Genomic DNA, 24959 nt, shown 5'->3' with positions numbered 1-24959 from the left:
GTGGAAAACACAGATCTCAGATACTTCCAAGCCTTTTTTCCCCGAGTGGAAACTTGCTGAAAGTTTCACTGAGATGTCAACACTGGTTATTTTATTATGTCGATCTAAATTGAATTCGAATTAAAAGATCCCAAGTTGTCAAATGTTTCCTCTTTCGACATTTTCAGTATTTATCTTTACAACTTAATGTGATATTTTACGAGCGTGCGAAACACGAAGAGAATTATGATTTTTAATTGCTGTCTTCTCCAACTGAATGAACGATTCGGACGTGTCTTTTCTGAGAAGGCAATCTGCCCAAATATATATGAAAGTTTATCGTAAAAATTTTAACTCATCATAAATCGAGATTTTATCGCGTTCATCGCTTTGTCTTTTCTAATGACGCATCTCGGTTGATTATATCATTAATTACATTTGCGATCACATAAAAATAATTGCGATTAATAAAAAGGGATAGTAACAATAATGCAAAGAAGATGCAAACGTCATATCGATACGAGCGCGCGAATTCTGAACGCGGTGCTAATTAATTCACCTGTTTCGCGACAGAACCTCGGGCGTGGAAAACACGGATTCTTATTGCCTCTCTTTCCCTTGCCTTTTTTCACGAACTCTCTCGGGCAACAGGGATAGAGACAACGATGCCTGGAAGCCGGTCGTCGTTCGAGAGTTTCACCTCGGGCGTCTCCATCGGCTATTTTAACGAAGCCGAAGAGAGCGCCCCGAAGTTCGTGTAGGCGCAAATAAGAGGATAGTTTCACGACCGGCTCGTCGTTGACCGTCCATTTTTCCATCTTCGGTCGTCCGCGTTACGCCCATAAGCGATCCCGCGTGTCGATCTCATACCTATAACGAGGCTCGATCGGGTGCGCCGCCCGGCTCAAGAGACTCGTGCGAGCGCCCGCATGCTCGGTGAGAAAGGACAAGATGAAAACAGAAAGGGGAGAGAGAAAGAGAGGGCTGTACGTATAAGTACTGTTAATCAAGCGAAATCCCGGCGTTCGAACCAGTTTCGTTAATGAAGCGGTGACACGATATTCATTAAGGCGAGAAATTTTATGCCTGCACGAAATTTGCGGTTCTCGATTTGCGTGATTATGCGCTATTATGAGGGAAGATCAATCCAAATCAAGGATCGGATGAAAAACACCTGTCAGCGTTACTAATCCACCGTACGAAATGCATCATGCGAGTTGGCATATAATATCTAGGTGTTGAAGAAATCATTGATATTAAGTTGTAATTATATTGATATTAAAAATTAAGAAAAAAGAAAAAAGTAACACGAGTTGCAACATTGCACAAGAATTGACAATTGGAAGAAGATATAATGATAATAACATATAAACATTTATATGTTATAATAATAACGATAATAATAAATATAAAAAAGAAATTTTGCAGCACACGCAGCGCGTTGTATATACACCCCAAAACATTTTCTCGTAGTAAAAATAATTTAACCATTCGTAAAAAAATATACAAGTCTATATTACAGATCGTAAAACATACTTTTACGTGTGAAATATTTCGCAAATCTTTATCAGTACTTTCGTACATATTCTTATATTAGCAGTAACTCTATTTCTCGCTAACGATTTTCGCAAAGATCGTAAACAGCGTTAATTAAAATCCATCATCGCGTACTATAAAACAGGTCTTACTTTAACAGGCGCATAATGTCTCGACCATGCACAAACGAGTTTGCTTGGACAATTTTAAGTAGTAAAAGCAGGCGCGGGCCAGCCACGGTTACATAATAACGAGAAACACCTGTCAATAATGAGATTCTTATATTATTCTGTGTAAATGTGATATTTCATTTCTTAAGACATCTGAAAGTTGCAATCGGTCGAGAAAAACAAGGAAGTATCTTTCAAAAATACGTCGATTAATTTCTTTCAAAGTATTTTATAGACTTTTTTTGCGAACATTGTGTTCAATTAAAGTAAATACAATATATAAAAATGAATGTATATTCATGCAAATGATACGTATGTTTTACGTTTAACTATAAACATATTAATATATTAAGTCTTCATATCACAAAGAAAAATAAGAAAAAGCTAAAAGATGCGATTAAAAATTCTTTAATCTCTTAAACGTCCATATTTCAGCATTAACGAATTAACATATTTTTTATGTTCGTGTTAAAATATAAACGCGCGTGGTGTAAAAAATTCAATGACTCTCTCTGTCCATCCTTGCCTTGCTTTCTTTCATTTTCGTCAGGTAGACAGTCTTGTGGCTAAAATGTGCGGTCGTGCGTTTCCCTCGGTCGCGTCACGCGATTTATCGGATCTCTTTTCGAATTCTTATCGCGCTTCATAAAAACGACGTCGCGCGTTATAGCCGCGACGGCGGCGGAGACCGGGACACGTATAACCATGAATTGTCGTTACGTTTGTCATTGTCGTTGTAAATAAAGGTCGCGTCGTATTTGCCGGTGCCGCCGAGAAAGAGAGATCTACCGCAGATATCCTCGAGTAAACGAGTATCCGCTCGCGTCTGCCGCGACAGTAATGTCGAGGCAAGTTCTTTTATTAGCCTGTCCGTCTCGGTCCACCTTTCCTCCTTCGCGCTCGTTTGTCGAAAATCTTCCTGTTCCAAGTATTCGTTCGGACTACCGATGTACGCCGTGACAAATTTTGATAAGAAACGTATTTTCAAGCATACTATGTTTTCACTTCCGCGCGCGATTGTGATCTAATTTCTTTTGCAAAATAAAATATATCTCTGCGATACAATGCAAATATTTTTTTATATAAAATAACATTGGGAATTTTGAAGAAATCTTCGGAAAAGTATTGCAAATTTATTTAACAGCGCATTTTTTCAAAAACTTAAATAATAAGCAACATCGATTTAATTTGTATAAAAAAAGTAATTTTTTGTATATTTTTGCTGGTGCTATAATGGTTTATTTTCCAATTAAAAACTACCTGGCAAAACAATACAAAAAAAATAATTAGATGATACGTGATCCGGAGAACCTTGCAAAAGTTTTAAATGGCGCGAAATCAAATGTGAGATGCAAAAATTCGTTCCGGTACAGTAATTGCGAGGAAACGCCATTTAATGACATATGGCGCAACACGACATTATACACATTACACCGTCATATTATATAAATTTATAAAGGGCAACGTTCACAGCGCGCTGTTTACGTAACGTACACTGAGCGCACGTCGTCGCTACGGTTTCCGGTTGAACGCTTCGTAAACGAATAATATCCAAATCGAACAACTACTTTCACAGAAGCGACTACCGATAAAATGCATTCACCACTGCTTCGACCTTTCGCCGGATCCGCCCTGCATGACGTCTGCGTAAAATCAACGTTCTTGTTATTAATTTATTAGCTTCCGCCTCTTTTTATGTCTTGCGAGATAAACGCGGGTGCGTATATACGTATTTTTAATGCAGGCACATAACCCGCATAAATTTAGTGTTACACTTTAATCTACGCCGCTCGCAATAAGCATCTCTCTTACTTCTCGTCCCTCCCATTCCTACCCTCCCGTCTTCGCATTTCGCGCGCCTCCCTCTCGTTTCTTTGCGAGCATCGTTTAATCTGCATGCCGCGTGCGTTTACGCCGTGAATAAGGCGCATCGGGAACGCCCCGTGTGTACGCACTCGGGAACACTTTTAATGGGCTCATCGCACCATCGACGAGAGTCGGCTGAGCATTAAAACAAATCTCCGCCTTGCGAATACGGCGATGATACCCATTGCGACCGTACATTGGCACCGATCGTGCGTGCGATCGAAAAGTGCAGCGATTTGCCATATGCGTAGAGACGTTCTTGAGTTGGAATCTAGTCAATGTAACAGGCGATTTGTTTCACCGCGATTAACTCTGTTACATCCGGCAATTTAATGTTAAGACATCGCATTTCTCCTATTTTTAAATATATGCGTGATCCGACTTAAATATTATGCAATAATTTATCGACACACATTACTTAGAGCTTTTAATTTAGAAAATAATTATATATTAGGTATGTAAGGTATAAAGTTGTGTTTGTCAATTTTGAACTTTATTGCTTAAAAGCCACAGTCATTTTCTCTTGACGGTATTTGAAAGCTGCCTGACGGTGATGTAAAGTTATAAAAAACAAGGACAAATATTTTGACGATTGAGTCAATTATCGTATTAATCACAAAAAATAAAGAATTTGATTAAAAAAAGATTAAAAAAAAAGATAAAAAAAAGAATAAACGGGCACACTTAATATTAATTTTTCTCTCTCACTTCTTAGTGATTTATGTTGATTAAAAATGACAGATTGACCAGATTCTTTCTGTCTGTAGATCCGCGCGTGAAAATGCGGAATGCGAGCGTGGACGGTATCATTGTCCGATATAGAACATTTAAATGTTGCCTACTGTACTGTAATTACAGTGTTCGCACGGTGATTTCGTCACGGTGCACTACGCAGCTTTTTCATAAATTACAGCACGCACGAACAGTGACTTGTAATTTGGCAAATTGCTATTTTCCATGAAAAATCGACACGTCGTTCATATGTGTCGATTATCGATTGATTGTTGATCGTCGATTAATAATTCCTGACGATCATTTCCGTTTTGTGCGTACTGTAATTAATGCTTAGTCGTTTGTCTAATTTTATATTTTTCAACTATCTGTAAAATTTTCCCCTTTTTATTTTTCGGTAACAACTTTTCGAGATTGTATTTACAACATTGTTGCGCCAGAATTCCGTTTCGATAAGTCAGCAACATTGATTGTTGTCGGCTGCCGTTTTAAAGGAAACGCGAATACGCGAATGCACAGATACGCGCAAGTTTATTTGACGACTGTTTTCAATTATGGGCCGCAAACTCGCGCGGGGACTGTCCGCATGCCGCCCGTAAACTTTCCACACCGCGTAATTAGATGGAAATCAGCTAGTTTATATTTATCAGCAAGTGGCAATTACCTGCCGGTGATATACGCATTTTTCCGCATTATGTAATTACATTTGCATTAAGGTCGTCGACCAGATTTCCTTGCGTTATTAATGATGGTCGAGGCACTATGAATATTAGGCATATTTCGCTGCGCGTACTGATGCACTTTAGCGCGATCAGAAAATGCGTCGTAAATAGGATTTGCATAAACGGCCAGAGCGACGAGATAGCGCAAACGCGGGGGCTCATTGACTCGTATCATCGGCGTGCATCTAGCGTTTAAATGCGATCATTCGCCTCGAAACTTTGTTTTGCAACGTATGCAAACGCGTTTGTGGTAACTTTAGAATCGCACCGGTCGCATTTAGCGTTAAACCCAAGTTCAAAATACTATTCATTGTCTCTAACATTAGTTTATGTTGCAGAATGTTCACGCTTGTAGCAAAAGTCCGTGTGTTGCTACTCGTTAGTCGTACTGCACGTATATTTATCTGAGACGTTTATAAACACCGGGTAGCTGGATTAAAACTGAACGCTGGGTATATTGATACCTCGACAATTAAATAGTATACATTGGTGAATGAAAAAATAGCGGATAATATTAATATTTTGTGTAATTTTAAGCAAGTATAATAAATGAATTCACTTACCGGTTGTTGTATCCTAGCTAATAAGTACGTCTTGGCTGTACCTGGAGAAATTAATATACATATATATTTTAGTTATTTTATATATCATCATGCATTTTATGTATGCTGATTAAGTATTACTTCATTCTGTCCATTTTGATTAGAACATATTTATAACAAATTGTATAAATAATTATCTAACTCTTAATGATTATTTAATAAATGCTTACAATATATTTTAATGATTATTTCCAGACATCTTAATAAAAGTTTAATAATTATGTAATTGTGATTGTGTATATGTGTATTATTGAGGTTATGTACGTATGTTTAAATAATGAGCAAATAATTGCGCTCACCAGCTAGGATATTGTAGTTTTCTTTATCCGTTGCAAATTCCATCTTAGATTGCTCCATCATCTCAATCAGCTCAAAGAATCGATGAATACCGAGAATCTATTCTTCCAATTACACACACTATCGAAAGTCAATCTGCACATTTTACTTTCGAAAAAACGCGAAAATCATGGAATCACGTCGCGAATTCGTTATAATGTGGTATGTAAAACGCAAAATAAAACGCAAAATAAAACGCACTTTATACTGCAAGGCGTCCGCGAACATAATTCTTTGATCGTTATCATCTTACACATTCGGTGGTTCATTTGGTACTAAACACACATTCCGAGTGAGCGATACGAACGGCACCACCATGTCGGTTACACGGAGGTCGTCACATATAAATATGCACACAAACATAGTGTTTACCTGATTTTGTTTTGACGAGCTGAGCATTCAACATTCTACATCTAATAAGAAATATGTTGTGTTTGGATTCTTTTGATTGAATTATTTCGCATATGGCATCAAAGTTTGCTCTCATTGTGACAATAACCTTCTACAGAGTTCGGCAGCTAGAAAATCGACGAAACATCGTTAAGCGCGAACACGGTAAATAATAGTTTCGGCAATCGCTCGTCACTTTAATCGATATTTCTGAAAATCTCGCACTCAGATAAAAAATACATATTTAACGCGGATTACTTTGGCATATTTTGAATCATGGACAATGTATTTACTATACTACAAACCATCAGATCAACCGACATGACGTATAATAATAGACTGCGCATTTCCTACCTCTGCCCTATTAAGAAAATATTACTTTAGAAAGAGACAGCTGTTGAATAGTAGTCTCATCTTGTCTAGTGAAGTAGTGAGGGAAAAAGAAGTCTTCGTTAATTGGTAGATATTGATTGACAGAGAGAGAGAGAGAGAGAGAGAGAGAGAGAGAGTTACTGTTTAAAACATGTTACCTCTTTCTAAAGTGAAGACAACTTTTCAACCAAACGCGCAGTCTATATAGGTGGTTTTCCACCAAGAAACACAAGCGACACAAAAGTATTATTCTCTCTGTTGCTCATTGAATATCAAACAAAGACAGAATGATACTTGTGTCGATTTGTGTCAACTTGTGTCTTTTGCTGGAAAACAACCTTATTATACGTCTATGTCAGCCGGTGGATGGCGTGCCTAGTGTCGAATATATCGGTCTGTTCTAGGGTATTTTTCGCAATAAACAATCAGTCTGTTCTAAAATAAAAAATTTATAGACATAGACGTCACGTGCGCCACTGTCGGATATACACAATACTGTTACAGTTCTTTTTCTCGATTATTTCAATGACGTTATTTGGCGGGAAACTAGGCGCGAAATTTTTGCAAGTCATCGCGTATTTTATTCATATTAAGAGTGCGTTATAAGTGCGAGGTTTTGTTGGAAATATTGACCAAAACGACGAGCGATTGTAACTAACGGCAGTGTTTCGATTTCGTCTACGCGGTCGGATTGTTCGTATAGGTTATAATTCCAGTGAATATAAATTTTGATACGATAGATACACGAAATGATTCTTATTTTCGTTGAAAAGGTTAGAAATTTTTGATTAGACATAGCATGTTGAATGCTCAGTTCGTTGGAAAAAAATCGGGTAAACACGATTGCGTTGTGTGTATTTATACGTGACGATCATCGCGTGATTGCCAAGGTAGTTGTCGTCGTTTATCTCGCTCGTTCGAAATGTATGTGCAGTACCAAAAGGCTCGTCGAACATGTAAGATGATAATAGTTGAACAATTGTGCGCGGACGCGTCGCAACGTAAACTATGTGTTATTTGCGTTTGTTAAGTGTTCCGCGGCGAGAACGATATAATTCTGCCGCGATTTTCACGTTCTTTCAAAAATAAAATGTGTGGGTTGATTTTCGTCCGTAGTGTGTGTAACTAATTCTAAATCAGAATTCCTGGTATTCATAGACGTTTTGATGCCGATGGAGTTGATGGAACAGCCTAAGGCGGAATCTGCAGGATCGAGGCGGATGGAGTAAACTGCAATATTCTAACTGGTGATTGTAATTATTTGCTCATTATTACATATGTACATAACCTTGATAATACACATATACGCATACACATATACATATACACATATAATACCATATATAATACACATTTACATACATATACACAATCACAAATATGTAGTTATTAAATATTTATTAAGATGTCTGAAACATTATTAAAACATATGTTAAGCACTTATTGAATATTTATCAAGAATTTTAAATAATTATTTAGACAATTTGTCGCACATGGATATGTTTTGATAAAAGTAAGAAAATATTAAACACGTAATAATTGATATACATATATGAAATGCATGTGATAATATACATAATAACTGAAATATATATATTATTTTTTTTCCAGAGCAGCCAAGGCGTATTTTACTTCAGGATACAACGATTGGTGAGTGAAATGATTCATTATATAGTCCGTAACTATACTGACATTATTCGCTGCTTTTTCATTTGTCAATATTTACTATATAATTGCTAAGGACTGTACTTTGACGATAATATCTTTTACAATTTGCGTTTTTACAAATAAATAATAAAATACCAAATTAGTTTTTCTTATTTTAATAGCAACGAATATTTAATTTTACACAAGTTTAATTTATTTTTCTTAAATTTTTGTCAATAAAGTTAAAAGAATTTAGAAATATAAATTATATGAACATGTATATAAAAAACAAAATTTCAGAATATATGTATCTATTTTAGAATATGCTGTCCTAGACCGATCGTATCATCTGTCAATAGCAGATTATTGAGTCGGTTGATTTATATCGGACACCTTGTATAAATAATAGACAAAATTAAATGTAAAAAATAAAATATAAAATTTTGAAAATTTAAATTTCAAGAATATAATCATCAATATAATTTTAATGTGCACAACTGTATTTTTTTACATAATCTTTTTATTATTAAGTTTAATTGTTCAATGGTTTTGCAAGAATATGAGTTGTCAAAGTACGGTTTCTAATATACAGTTTGTCGGTGTGATTAAAATGCCACAAAAAATTATTAATACAATTACTTATACATCATTCGTATATATACATATATATATAGTTACTATATACATATATAGTTACTTTATACATATATAGTTACAATGCTATTGTTATTAGTCATTATGAGAGAAATCATACGTTTCCAAGCGAGACGTGACCAAGTCGCCTTTAATGATTACGTGATGTTACGTGTAAGTAACATTTAATTCGTTGGAAGTTGCTGAAATTTATCCCCGGCAGCTGGTATTAATTATGTTGATAAAATACGGATACTCTTGTTTCTTTACGCGTAGCTCGCGCGAGCACGAATTACGAGCGGTATATAATTACGATAAACTGTATTCGCGCCGAGTGTGTTACGCGGATGGAAACTTCTAACACAGTCGTGCTACAGGTGCATCGTTACTCGTATTAAGATAAATCTTTCTTCTTGTGCAACGATAGTATCTATTGATCGTAGGAATCTCTGTAGTTTTATAATTCACGAATATATCACGTGACACGAAATTAGATGTCATATTTTCATCGGAAAAGTCTTCTTGCAAAAACATCCGCATGCAGTATTTCATTTTTTTTATTTTCTATTTTAATAGGTTAGATATTTCACACACAGCAATTATAAAATTATTTTCTAAAACTAAAACGACAAAAATCATACTCTTTTCTGTTCTCTGATAAAGAACAATTCTGTACTAACGTAACGATTCTGTTGCGTAACAGAATCTTTAAGAAGAAAAAAATCAATCCTTGCGGCTGTACATTATCCTGCTACAATATAGTGAACAATTTCAGCCGCTTGGAATCTCGTCGATAAAATCGCTAGAAATTATTATTATTAATGCAAATGGCGCATTATTATGACGAAGTAAAGGGGCGTCGATGTGCATATCGTAGTTACTTTATTAATGCTTTTGTACCATTTACATAATCGAGCGGGAACAATACCTACGCGCGGCCGAAGCCTCTTATTAATTACGGTCGTTCTCGCGAGAATCCTTCTCTCAATTAACCGAGCGCACATTAAAAGCAAGCATCTCTCCTCTCCTCATCGACAGATAACCATACCGATGATGATGGTTGCGCGGTAGATCTTCTGATCTACGATTTTATTGCGAGGAAAGTACTCTGCGGTAGGCAATAGTTCATCGCCCCGCTGTCGTTGTAACATTGTACTACGTCTGAACTATCGATTTATTAAGAGTCTCGATCAGGTTCTCCGAGCTATTGCACGATTACGCAAGCGTAATTTGATTAACTTTACACGAAGATTTAACATTACCGTTCACGTGAGGTAAAAGAGAGAGCAGTATTGATACGCGTTGCTAAAAAAATTCAAAAATGATTAATGCGATGTAATTAATAATACTTTTCCCATGATCCGAGCGACTTTCTATTGACAAAAATCTCTAGCGAGATCTTAGTTTGTTGTTCATTCTCTTAGCGGGATCTCTACATCCCAAACAATCTTGATTTCACCAACATTGCGACTCGTGAAACGTGTAATTAATCTGCAGAGTTTATATTATGAGAGCGCGCACAGAGCTGCGCTAAGTATAGTCTGTAATCCATTTGATAATATGATGCACAGATGCGAGCCGCGTTCCAGTTTAAATTGACCGGTGATTGATCACGGACAATAATTATTTTTTTTAGAGATGTTATTAAAATGTATGTTAATTATTATATACTCGTCGATCATCGCGGCGTGGCACTCATGTGATTGATCGAGTTCATATGAAATCAGAACGCGGTTCTCGTGGTCCTGGCAATGCTTAAGATACTGCGCTACCATGTGTTTAATCTAAATCACCGTACGACGTGTTCTCTCGACATACTTGCTGATAAGTGCGATACGGACGTCTAGATATTATCTGAGACATTAAATTTTTGGCGTCGCAGGTATAGCAATAGAAATTCCGATGGCTAAAAATTTTTAAGCTTTTTTCTTCTTTTACCAACTTTACACACGCTTTTCCACAATTTTTGTCGTTATTAAAATAGTAATATTTTTAATCACTATCATTATTTTTGGAACGGGATGCTTTTTTTCGTGTCAAATATTATAGCATTGGTTGGTATTTGTTGTACTCAACGTAATATATCGAAAACATATACATATGTCTTACTATTATATACTAACTTTGTTATTTTATTCACATATTTTTATAGTAAAAAAAATTAATAAGCAAAATTCATCACTCATACAGTTCATCGTGTACTACTTGCCATGCAGTCGAGTATAGGATGTCAGTCGCGATTACAGATCGTGGAAAAGGCATAATCATCTGACGTTTATAAGGCTTTATCGCTTGTCCGGTAATCGAAGTTACGAATCGGCCGATCGAAAGGTCGTGCGTGCGCGCTGAAACATGATAAAAAGGCTGATATACCGTCCGGCGCGCCGGACGTTCGAAAGGCCTGCCAGCGTGCTGTAACGATAAAAACCGATATATCGCTAACGTTTGAAAGGTCTTTGGGAAACGCATGTGCGCATTTCTACCCCGTACCCCGTGTATCTCTCCCCTCTATCTTATCTCTCTACGAGAAATCGCGGATTATTTTGCACGTTTGTAATGTAGCAGCAGCGAGGCTCCGTGACATTTGTACGGAAAATGCAAGTGTGCATCGCGACACGATGGACCACCATAAATAAACGCCACTCGGTTGCAAACGCAATTCGCCGTCTTAAACTGTCAACTTATCGCTTACTATGTTATCGCTTTCCTCTGTCTTGCATTGCTCATCTGTGAGCTTGTTGAATACGTTGAACATCGCATTCGTTTCCATAGAACATTTTCTGCGTAGGATCCAGCTGAGATAAGATTCTATTTTAAATTAAAGAATAATGTTTTTTTCGTGCAATAAAATATAAGTATATGTTATTTTATAATTGAGAATAAAAAAGAAAGATAAGATTATTTTTATATTTCAATTTATAATAATATGTTATAATCCTCTTATAAAATTATAAAAATATGCAGTAGTTACAAACAAAAACTATAGCATAGAAAACTCATCAAAAATCTAATTTTTATTAATAAAATTTTATTCGTAAAATTTTGCTCCGTTTCCGGCACGAAAAAGTGTATATACACATCATTATATTTTATCCAATGCACCAGTCATAGCACATATCAAAACGAACGCGGAACAACCGCAAGCTAGCTCAATCCAGACGCCGTACGTACGCGTGTAACGCTTTAAGCCTCGTGTCACGTATTCCGGTTGAGAGACAGATTATAATATCAAAGGTAAACCGCGACCGGACAGTCTGGCATCATGCGAGACTCAGCAACGATGAGAGAATGACAAGGATCCGACAGGTATCTCGCGCAGGTGGAAAAAATCATTTTGAAGTAATTGAAATAGAAGTCTGTAATTGCTTTAAACTCAATGCAAGTAAGGTGATAGGAAAACATAACTAAACAAAAATTCTATACAAAATTAATTTAAAATTCTTTTTTCTTACAAAATATAAACTTTTGGAGATGTCTATTAATAGTTACTGGTGAATTTTCTCTTATTTTAATAGTGTTTTTAACAGTATATTATAAAAATATTCATATATGTTTCACAAACACGATGTGTTTATAGAAGATTTAAAAAATCTTTTTTCTAATATTTGTAATGCTCAATAGTCGATATTCAGATATCGATGATTACATTGAAGATAAAAAATATTGAAGAACACGTTTCTTCTCATAATCAGTCTCAGAAATCAGTATCGAAGCGTCCCTATGTAAGGGCGAGCGAACCGCATCCGCGTATCGCGTTACGCATTGGATCAAAATATCAAAGGTAGATATCGTTCGACGTATGAGAGGAAGACGGGGTTAATTGCGCGCGAATGTACAAGAGCAGCAATAGCCTCGCAATTCATACGAAGGTTTGATGCGAGCACGAGGAGGTACGGGCTTAGCAAGAGAGAGAGAGAGAGAGAGAGAAACGAAGGCGAGCTAAGGGGAATCGATCGGTCATTACCATAATTTGTATACGAGTACCACCTAGAATGGTAGCAGTACCCCATGGTCAACGCTCACAAACCTTTCAGATTTTTTTTTCTTTTTTGATCTCTATCCCTAGCCGCTGTTGTCCCTCTTCCCTCAAGTATGCAGGCTGTTTCCGCTAGAATCGTCTTCGCGTCCAATTGCGAGTCCCGGTCTTGCAAAAGAAAAAAACGAGCCCTTGAGCGTACTGCGAACTGGCGATCGTTTATGCCGTCATTTATGCAGAGAATTGAAGCTTCTGCTATTTGAATCGTCGGCTGTAATAAATATATTTTCGCAATTGTTTTTACAATAATTGCTTTCGTTGTTTTTACAGTAATAAGTTCGAATCATTGGTCTATTGGTCTATTGGTCCTTGGTCCATTCTTTAGGTTATCTCAGAACAGTTTATACCGTTAATAACCACCGTTACAAGATTTTCAGAAGGAAAACGTGGGTAAAATAAGTGATACTTTTAACCGGATTTACCACGTGCTTACGGATACATAAAACACGAAGAAGTTGTTATTCATATGCATGGACATAGAGTTGTATGCGCTAATAATGCGCAGCCCATTAAACACTTATCTTCGGAATATTTAAGATGATGTTCAAATTATTATACCGGCCGTTATGTTTATGCCTCTCAGCAGCAGCAGCAGCGCGCGCGCGACGAACCGTTATTATTAAAACATCACTGAACCGAGGCAATCTTCAGTTCAACCAGGAGAGCTTAATCGTGATCGAGTAGTAAATCGCAGTTTCTCAAAATAGTCGGGATTTACTTTAAATTGCCGTCGTGGCCTTTGAGACAAAAATTCATTCCGTGCATAATTCGTCGAGTGCCGTTCGCGCGCCGTAAATCGAAAATCTCAGAAAGATCAAGGTCCCCCTTATCGCGAGTGACGTCTGAGAGTGTGTCTCGCGAATTTTACGACCGGCCACGAACTTCGTTCTTTTTCTACAGCGTTGTATCTCGAGGACGATCCGACATCCGTGTGAAGAAATGCGTGTGTGTGCGCGGTCAGCTCACATTAAGAATACTCGGATTAGAGAGGTTTATATTTCGTTCAGTGAAATAAAATTAGCATAAAATATTTTTTTTGCGAAGAATTGTAAAAAAATTATGTAGCTCGGAGTGATATATTGAGAAATAATTGAATAATAAATAGATTGCATCAATGCATTAATAATTAAAGAAATATAATCACATAACTTTAAATTATCAGATAATTAAAAAAGTTTCAGCTTTTTTTGTATTAAATTTAAATACTTTTTTTATATTAATATATTGAATATAAGAAACGTGTTCTTTAATATTTTTTATCTTCAATGTAATCATCGATATTTGAAGCGTTATTTAATGACGCTTTTGCAATCTTTTTTTTACGTAGATTTTACGTAAAAGTAAAAATGTTTTATCTTATAATGAATATTTGAAGTAAAAAAAGATATTTGATAACAAGAGAAAGACTATCACAGTCGAAAGTATTATTTATGACTTAAATTATCGTCACTGCGCTTGCCATCGCCGATGGTAACACCTGTGTCGCGTCCTTATTCAACGCCGAAATCGTGAAGCCCGTCTGGCTTTTTTTCCGGTGCACCGCGGTGCAGCGGTGACTATCTCGCGGTAAGCCGAGACCTCGCCACGATCGTATATCAATGGCTATAGCCACGTACGTGCGTACATGCTGCGCGAATAAATATAATTATAAGTAAGAGCAAGGCTGGACCACGCCCTGTCTCCGCTCTACTCTCTTTTTCTCTTTCCTTCCCCTCTCTCCACGACCGAGGCACGCACTCCTCCTCTGCGCCGTTTCTTTGCACTCTCCCTCTCTTCCTTCTCTTTCTCGCTCTTTCTATATCGGATGCACGGTACTCCGCACGATAAATAGACTTAGCTTAGGTTAGGTATATTTCCTTTTCTCCTTCATATACACCGTGCACGCGTGTCGCGAGCACGCATACACACTTGTCGACGATATACCTGGAGGCGGATCGAGCGAGTTCCTCGGAAGGACGTCGCGAAATCGACGGGAATTGTCGATGATGACGGAGAAGGAAAAAGGGGATAGAGAAGGATGGGAGATTCTTTGAAAGTTATACTGAATAGCACAAATGATTCGTCACTTTGGCAACTTTGAAATCAAATTAGTTGCGATGTAACTATGAAAATTCAAGCCAGTCAATACGCATCTTCTTTCTAAAACTTTCTTGGAAATTGACGGAAATTATTTTCACTATTCCAATGACATGATGGTTTCTCCACGATTGATAGATAGATCTATGCAGCTAGGTAGAATTTCGTTAAATAAGTGAAAGAGAAAAAAGTTTTAGATACTCGCGATGCTTGCGTTCGAGTATCTTGAAAATATCTGTAAAGTCAATTTTCTCCGAGTAAATCGTAACTCATGTAACGTTCTTGACTGGCGTATGCGTTAATAGCTTGCCTGACATCTTTGTTACTGCGTGTCCATTCATGATTGATAACGATTGTTTTTGATACAACGATCAGAAAGTTTTATAACTCGAATATGCGTTGCAGACTAAATGCGAATAGGGAAAACTTGATATAATGACTTTCTAATACGACACGGGGAGGTTAAGAGGTCTAGTCAGAACTTATGAACATCTTTTAGGGTCAAATGTCACGCAGCGAACATGCGTCAGTTCTCCGGCGAACTGTATCTTTCATCGTGTGGTGCGTTTCGCTTTTGTCTATGTCTTGCTTTGCGAGGCACCCGCCGCGATAGTTAGACGCGTCTGCCTTTATTATCGGAATGAATAGTGCTGTCACATGCACTTTATTGAACTTACAACATTATGATGCAATTTGAATGACTTGACCCCGGGTTGTGGCTTTCTAATGTGCGAACTATTGCATTAAGAGTAGATTGATTTTCTCAATTGAACTGTTCGTGAGAGAGATGTGAGAGTTTCGAGACAACAAGTATTGACTGATAAATACATAAATATAAACGCATAAATATATTATTTTGGAAATCATAGACTTATACAATATCAATCGAATCGCGCTTTATGAGAGACGATTAATACGCAAAGTTGGGCAAATAACAAATTATTTCTCACGCATTAAGATAAGAATGTCGCTGCATCCCCAACCGCGAAACGAATCGCTGTATAAACGAAGGGTGAAAGCGCATTCACCGAACACGCGCGCCCTTCATTTATATAAGGAAGTTCTCCCGATAATACGTTTCATTATAACGAGCACTGTACGACATAATCACTTCGACCTACACTAAAGATAAAACTCGCGGCCGGTGCGCCGTGACTTATCGTGACATAATTGTCAGTACGCTTTATTGTCTCCGATACGGTCCGCGCGATTCTTAAGTTAATTCGTGATAGGCGCTACGAAATTTATTAAATTACACTTGAGCGTGTCAGTTTTGTTATGAAGATCCAGGATCTTTGATTATCTTTGAAAATCCTCGGAAGAGAGAACGCTAAATTCTCGATAAAACGCGTGCATTCTCGTTAGCATACGGCTTACGCACACGATGCATTTTATGCTTACTGAAACCTGCTACGCAGGTTCGGAAAATGATACGACACACGTAGATAATACTTATCGCGCGAAGTAATTGCAAAGCTAACTCGCCGCCCGATTGTTAAAATTGCGACAAAGTTCTGCTTGAAAATTACTTTTATGCTTCGAAGAATCTTGCACATGAAAAATGGTTAAATTTTTCTTTCCGCAAAAATTGTTGTTAAGATTGTAAATTTTATTTAAATGATATTTAAAGTAATATTTTTAAATTTTCATGTAAGTGATTTTGAAAATATTAGCACATGCAAATGCAGAAATCGTGTAACATTCCGAATAAATTTACATTGTAAAAAGATGAATGTATGAAACTCAAGTGGCAGAAATTTCTGCTCAAGTTAATTAATTTTCAAGAACAGTTAATCGGGCACGATTTTATAAAGATTTATCGATATTACGCAGCAAGATTGATTTCGGCATAGATTCTCACCGTCGAACGTGAGAAAATGAGAAAGAATCCAGTTTTACGGAATAAACTGATTAATATTTCGCCTTGAGCGATTCTACGTGTTCAATATGTTTACATTGACACCATTAATGAACATTTGTACACTTGGACTTCGTAAGATAATTAAACTCATCGAATAATTGTCGAGAGATCGCGGTATCGATTAGGCGCGCACGATATAGAGAAAACGATCGTCTCAAGCCATTTTAAGGAGTGAGCTGATTTTGAACGTGGCTGCGGGTTATCGCGTTCCAATCGCGCGAGGGACCATTTTAGAGCCGGCGATAGAGTATGTACGATCGTTAGGCTAATTCAACGAGTTCACAACGTGGTGATCAGTGAAACAAGATCCAGCAAACATCATTGCGCGCTGATCGCGACAACTTGATCGCGTGTACTGACTTGACTCAACTACGACGAGATAAGAAAGAGATCGGAGAGTCGGGAGAGAGAGTCACGGTTTCTCGATTAATTCCGAGTTTCTGTTATCGGGCTGTTTGCCTGGAAGGAACCGTGGAAGCTGAATTATGGATCGTAAAGCGGAGATCCATGGCAAGTCGTTAAACACGCACTTGAATTTGTAATCTTTCGTGACTCGCGACCGTTACCGAACGCACGGTATTAGACAAATCTGGATGTAGCGCCATTTGCGAGTGATAATCGGTGTCTGGTTTCAGTTGAGATAATCTATAAATAATTAAGCATTCAGTATGTTTTATCAGTTACTAAATAGTATGATTAATGCGACTGATAAAATCTTTAGAGTCTGTGTACTAAATTGTGGTGACAATTAAAGCGATATTTCTAATCACATAATATGATTATATGTTAAATATAAGATAATAAAAACGTGTACTTAAAATAATGGAAAGCTGTATGTATAATTGGAATGTAAGAATAGCAAGCATTTATAGAAATAACTTATAGAAGCTTTTATTAACTGAACGAAATTATTGACTTTAAATATAAACGCATTGCTCAAGGTTTAATCGATTGAGTACTTCGATTTCAGCTTCGAGATCGAAGTAGGATTTCAGCCGTGCATGTTGTTTATGGCGCATAATATACGATAATTGTCCGAGATAAAATCGTCAATATATAATTACATACTATTACGTTCTCGTTACACGTATGTATACGTGCATCTTTCGAATTATCAGTCGTACCTACTTAACTCTTCGTATCCTGCTGGCGAGTACACTTCCGTTTCGCGGGTATACTTATAATTGCCAGTGTTCGAATCTGTTTTCTAAATCATTACATATTTCATGCTGGATGAGATATTTAAATTGTTTCTCCAAATGAAGAACGATTGCGACTGCAAAAAGTCAATTTGACTCTTATCCTTCTTGCTGTGTCTTCTCTTTGAATATTCCGCTGTAGATGTGTGTGTAGTTACTTATTGACAATTAGTTACGACAACATTAGACTTTTGTCTGGATATTCCATATATTAAAACTCATTATTCATCTTCTTGATGTTGATTCGTTGATTTAATTTATTCGCGGTTCCGAAGCTTTCTCTAGACTTTTCAATATATTGTTTTTACGGATGATAAAGAATGAACTCACTCCAACTCTCTAACCTGGAGGACCAGGTATCTCTCTTCGTCTGACTCCTCACCTTCGACCTTTCCGGCATAGGTGTCTCTATTGGTAATTATATTACCGCCGGTTTAGCTCTTCGGGTCTTTAGAGTACGCAAACCTCTTCAGCCGGCAAGTGCCTTCATTAAGGTGGAGATAGCATCGAGGAGGTAAATTTTTCGTACTTCTAACTAAAAGATAGTGCTTTCGTAGTTATAACTTCTTGCTATTCGTGACATGCCGTAGTTGTTGCGACCATACATCAAACCTTCAATCATCATTATTTGAACAGTGGCTAGAAAATTGCCCAGTGGATTTTCTTGATGATACCTCGACATTAACTCAATTATATTGCAAGCGTACGTTATGTTTGCATTACCTTTAGCACTTTGCGTGAACTTTATTTTACGAATTTGTAATTTCGCAAAAAGAAAAGAAAATGATTAAGCGATACTATGAAGGAACTCTCAACACACAGATTTATAAAAAGCAATGCGTAAACGAGGATTTAAGTCGATTTTCATAATTACGCGTGATGTTGTCGGATAACGAGCATGCGTCTCTCCGGAGGACGGGGTGATAAAAACCCACCCCTGCATTCTCGCTTTCGTCCACTTTGCGAGCATGCAAAGTCGCAATCGTCGCGCGCAAATGCAACCGTCGTAAATCAAAGGCATTCCTCTCGTGTGACGCAGGAAAAACAGCTGCTCGTGCTCGCTACGATGACGACGTCCGAGGGCGTGGAGCCGATATGCACGCACATACGTACGCGGCTCTGCGCGAACAATACGCGAGATAGCACAAGGCTCGCTAATTCCGACCGATTGTGCTCCCTTCTCGTGGCTGTCGTTCACGCGGCGGCTAAAAAAGCAACCTGACCGCGTGGATTCGACCGTGGACAGCTGCCTCCTTTCTCTCCCTCCCCGTCCATCCTATTCCGCGCTAGCGCTGAATTCTTCTTCATTGAGCCTGGCACTCATCGGCTGAGAATGAGGCGAAAATGAAATGTGCCTGAAGGTGTGCTTTTTGTTGTACGCAACTGAGGGAGAACCTTCCGTATCATACTACCGCCGGCAGCTCACCGTCGTGAATAGATATCCACTGATAGTTCTCTCTCGAAGAGAGAGAATTCTATTGGAACCTGATTAACGTGTGACGTAACTCGTCAAGTTAAACTATCTAAATTCTACATTCTGATTAATGATCATAATTCACTATCAGCCTGATACAAATCTTGACGGTAGTTTGTATTACTTATTAAATTTTGTCAGCTATATTTCTTTTAGCTATTTGTTTCTCGAATTTAATAGTGTTTTGCAGGTTGAGCGCGAACGATTTTTCACATCTATCTTCTCGTATTTGAATGCTAGATTAATTTCCTCGTTATAATCATTGCTTCTCGCACCGTTCTTTACGTTATATAATACTGTTATGTGAAGTGCAAACCGCGTATTTGCTTCTACGTAATAATAATCCACTTTCGCGAAACGATCGTGCAATTTTCTTCGATTTATCAGAACGGGAAAAATGCATTGCTCCCAAGCGATCTTTCGAGAGAACCAGAGAACGTCGCGTTTGTTCAGTATCCGGGAAGCAACGCGGATAGATCCTATAAGGAATTCCACGGGGCGAGGTAAGAACACACCCATGAGCCCGCCGGATACGAGCGTGCCGGTATACCACGTGCACCCATGCGCGAATAATCCGTAAGCGACACACGCGAGCCGCGCCACGCATAAACCCACACGTCGGCCGGAGCTTTCTCCGGTTAACGGCAGTCAATGTGGAGAATCAGTGGAGAAGTGGGTATCCGGTGTCTGAATCCACCGCTCTTCTCTTCCTTTTTTATCATCTTGTCGAGAGAGACAAGAATAGAATCCGTATATAATTTCGAAGAGACCAAATTCTCAATGCTGTAGAAATGTATACGAAGAAATATGCATTCATTGTTTAAATATAGAGATAATTTTTTGGGTAGTTTTTATATATAGAGAGAAGTCTATATTAGATAGATTATCTAGTTTGCATTAGACAGAAATATGTTATAGAACTAAAAACCCGTTTTTTATCATATGCGAGGAGAAGATGAAATATTGATCTTCAGATTACAAAACGCTATCATTAATAAAAGTTGGTGAGAAACTGTGTGAAAGGCTGTTTTACAAGCGGTGAAAATATATACCTTGTTAAAAATTATTTGGTCATTAAAATGTCTGCTTCGGTCGTTCTAGTGTAAATAATAGTCTGCAATGCAACATTGCAGATAAAAATTAAATAATATTGCCCAATCAATATTATAATTCCATATTTGGAACTTTGATTGTAACGGTATACCGTCTCTAATTTTCATCAAAATAATACCGGTTTTAAAAGATATCAAGAAAGCAAATATCGGCATCTTCGTTTCGCGTCATGCGAGAAACGTACACATGCGCGATTATATGTACATGTGCGAGGAAATTAACTACTCGAAGTCTATTCAGTTACGCCAGACCGGGTCACAGACCGACCGACAGCAGCGAGAGAGGTCCGCTTACACTCATAGATCAATACGCGGAAAAGAGAAAAATGTAAAGACGACAAAGTGAAGAGGAGCGACAGATAGACGGGAAAACGCATACATTGTCTGCCCCGAGCATCTGCACGGAGTATCTGCGCGGAGTCGCGTGTAAACATAACGCTCGGGCGTATGCGTGTCACCGCCGCGTCTCTTTCTCTACTTGCGGCTGGACTCCCCCCCGCGTCTGACCTGCGTCGTCTATTTCTCCTTCTCGCTTTTGCACTCTCTCGTTCCCTTCTTCTCTCTCCCTCTTCCTCTCGCTTCTAGGTACGGTTGCCGTCCGAAGTGCCCCAGCGTTCAAGACTGCCTCTCGCGACCCGCGGTAAGCAAAGCAAACGACCTTCCGTGGAATCTGGACAACCTGTCTGCCCGCCTGCAGCCGCCGAGACCAGGCCTGCACTTGTTCTGCACACGAGTCTGTCTTTCTCTCTCTCTCTCTCTCTTTCTCTCTCCCTCGTTCTCTTTTGCTCTTTTTCTCTCTCATTTCTCGTTTGCTCGTCTCTCTCCATTCTTCCCGCCGTCTCTCTTCGTCTCATTTCTACGAGATGCGCTAACCGCATCGAGGGTGTTTTAGCGCGACCCTTAGGCGATCATTAACCTCACGAAGACCGGGTTAAGATAATCACTTGCGCGCCGAGTCGCGCCGCTTGCTCGAACGATATCTGAGATTTCATGAATGAAACCGTACCTTTACTATCACATACCATGCTGCTATCCGTACCGTAGTTATATCTCGAGTCATAAACCAGTTACCAGCAGCACGACTTTTATCTTTTCTTTGTATCTTCAAGTTTTCCGGTATTTTGAATGAATATAATATATGTTGACAAAGAGGAACATCATGATTAGTTGACTGATGCTGACAAAGATACGAGATTGATGCAGATACGGCTAACAATATGCGATTAGAAATAAGTGTTCAATAAAATGTTGAATCCAGCACAACACATTTAGATATTCACTAATGCGATGTGAGTCGTGTCTTTTTTTGTGTTTTATGTGTTGAAATAATGTCTGTTTTTTAACTGTCATTATATCGTATCTCGTGACTATTATTTTAGAATTAGATTCTCTCGCAGCGTGTAAGGCAACAATAAAAAAAACTGGCTTTGTATTTGTCTCGAACGTGGGGTTTGTCCCGGAAAAAAAAACAGCGATTAGTGTGACTTGCTAAAATTTAAGACCGAAATCTCAGACAGCTACGGCGGCGCATCACGTCTATTTTAGGGCCACGGATGAATCACCTGCGCGTTTCCGAATGCGAATGACAAATGTTTATTGCCGCCAGAAGCGCTTTTTTTTTTTAGTTTCGACTTTTTCTCTTGCTTCTCTTTTGTTTGTCCATCACGAATGTCTGTTTTTGTCGCTTCCACTCGACATTCACAATACTCAAAATTCCCATTATCTTTGTGAATTGGCACAACAGTTTGGAAGGTATTTTTTTACGATTAATCTATAGTGCAGGAGTGTGAGAGATATTTTTGTTAACTTTGTAGCAACTGCATTTTTGTTAAAAATAAATTTTATCTCACGCTGAGTAGTTTTATAGCGGAATTTGTCGATGTGCATAAATCCACGATAATCTTATCGAATCTTAAGTAAATAATCCTTCATCTAAATTCCTCAGGCGCGACATCGCTTAGTGTTTCATCATCCATCCGGCGTATCGATCGATTGGTTGACGTTTTTCTCATCTCCGCTTCCGCTTTTAATAACCATAAGATTGAACGACATTCCAGCGACGATTTTCCTTAATCGCGGGCTTTCCGCTTTATGAGAAATGCGACTGGTGCGCATTTGAATATCGCGTGGGGCGTCGAGTACTTACGCCGCTTGCTCTCGCTCGCTCGCAGATACGGTTTTATTAATTACGACCACCGGTTATGAAATACATCGCGGCTGCGCCAATTTCTCGTCCATTCATTAACCGCCTATATAATTGCACCGGTAAGTGCGCGGTGGCTGTAAAGTATCCCGGACGACGCGCCACGACGAACGCCGATAATTATCGCCGCCGATGGATATCGATCGCGGAGACACCGATGAAATATCGCGGCGCGCGAAACGGTCGCTGCGAAATTGTGGTAAATCGAGGATAACGCGCGTTGGCTCGTTAACGAGCCGTTCTCGAATTGGTCGATTATCGGCGTTCTCATTAACAAACCCCGCGTGTGAGCGCGTTTGCTCTTGTTGCTGTCATTGTGGGCGACGATTTTCACAACGCGTCCTACGGCGCGTTGATTATCTCGACACGCGGAGATCATTCGGGGAATTCCCTCGGCTGAGTGATAACTGTCGATGGAATGGTAACGATCGTCACCGTTATGTTCATCGAGTATCTCGCCGGGATACGCGTTATTAAGCTCACGATCGTGAATTGATCGACAGATTAACGTTCGAAATGTCCATTGATTTGTGTTAGCGCACCGCGTTATTAATCAAACCGTCTTGAAGTCCAGAATGCGTCTATAACGTCTACGATTTGTAACCGGTGTCAGATTTTGACAAGCGTTGCGCTTATGATTGCCATTCAGCGAAATGCGCTTAAGACGTTAATGGAAGTAAATTACTGCGAGTTTCAACGTGTCAATTGTGTGAATGGTCTTACATATCAATAATTACTGAACATTATACGTGAACTTACCGCGACAATCGAAATTTTTTAGGCAATGAGAGCCTCTGAGGTAATCGCGAATAATATGTACGCATTTGGTGTAATAAATCGTTATAACAGTTATTATTAAATCACTAATATTAAGCATCCATCGGCTGGCGAAAATGAAAGGAGCAAAAGCACGGAATGATAGTAATGCCGCTCATCACTGCTCATATCTTAAAGCTATTATTAAATTTCTGCCTTCGGCATTGCGCTTTGTGATAGTTTTCAACTCAGTTGACTCTTATCTATAGCTATTGAACTCTTCACTTCGAGGGCATTAAAAAAATAATATATATATACATATTTGTTCATATTATGATATAATAATTCTTAATTCTTAATGTAGCGCGTGGTTTTTCAAAAATAAACAATGATATAGAAGGCAATAAAAACGAGAAATATATTAATTTTCATTATTTTTAAAGCATTTTTATATATTTTTAATATTTCTCATGTAACCTAAACTTCCTTTTGTTCTGTATATCCTTATGTCAAATTAAAGACGGTTTAAATTTCTAGACAAAACACATTTTTTGTATTTTGTTTTATAATAGTTTGTAGTTGTTGCACTTCGACAATCGCGCTTTTGGTTTTATTGTCTTCTGTATCATTGAATATTCATTTTAATTACATTAAGAAAAGTAAATGATATATATTGAATACTATATAACTTTTTCTATAACGATAAAAGATAAATGCAGACACGTTTTGATAAAATATAAATTGAAGTTGTTGCCGACAACGAAGACAAGCGAAGATAAGGCGTTCAATTAATTCACGTAACAGATAATTGTCAAGCAGAGCGTGGCCGCTTTCTTTGCATACGCGGAAACGAATATCGCATTACCAGCTTTTGGATTACGAAGTTATCCGACGTGTTATTACGAAACTGCCATAGTTATTGCGGTTGCACTTCGTCATTGCAAAAAATGCTGCTACATGAAGTCAATTGCAACAGCAGAGATAGAATACTTCAGCAAAGAAAGAACAAGGTTTAAAGAACTTTTGCCTCTCAAGAGTTGTTTTATATGTTAAAATTCTCTCTCTATATAATTACAATAAAAATAATTACATACATAAAATTTTAATGTGAACATTAGATTTTTGCAGTGCACTAAATTTATTTATTAATCTACGGTTCACCGAACTTTCCGTGTCAATAAATTAGATTTAATAACA

General features: G+C 38.0%; 1 protein-coding gene and 1 long non-coding RNA gene across 6 annotated transcripts in view; one reads left to right on the top strand and one right to left on the bottom strand.

Annotated features, from left to right (window-relative positions):
- Nucleotides 1–24959, bottom strand: part of grh (grainy head) — a 118923-nt gene that overhangs the window by 59883 nt on the left and 34081 nt on the right. The gene's annotated exons all lie outside the window — the stretch shown is intronic.
- The window catches only part of LOC136999785 (uncharacterized), a 77468-nt gene continuing 59708 nt past the window's right edge, over nucleotides 7200–24959 (top strand). Inside the window, exons 1-2 of the long non-coding RNA XR_010890107.1 lie at nucleotides 7200–7952; nucleotides 8317–8355. This is a non-coding gene — a long non-coding RNA (uncharacterized lncRNA). The remainder of the gene's footprint in view (nucleotides 7953–8316; nucleotides 8356–24959) is intronic.

Source organism: Linepithema humile, chromosome 4 (assembly GCF_040581485.1).
Source record: "Linepithema humile isolate Giens D197 chromosome 4, Lhum_UNIL_v1.0, whole genome shotgun sequence".
Lineage (NCBI taxonomy): Eukaryota > Metazoa > Arthropoda > Insecta > Hymenoptera > Formicidae > Linepithema > Linepithema humile.
This window is presented reverse-complemented; position numbering and strand designations above follow the sequence as displayed.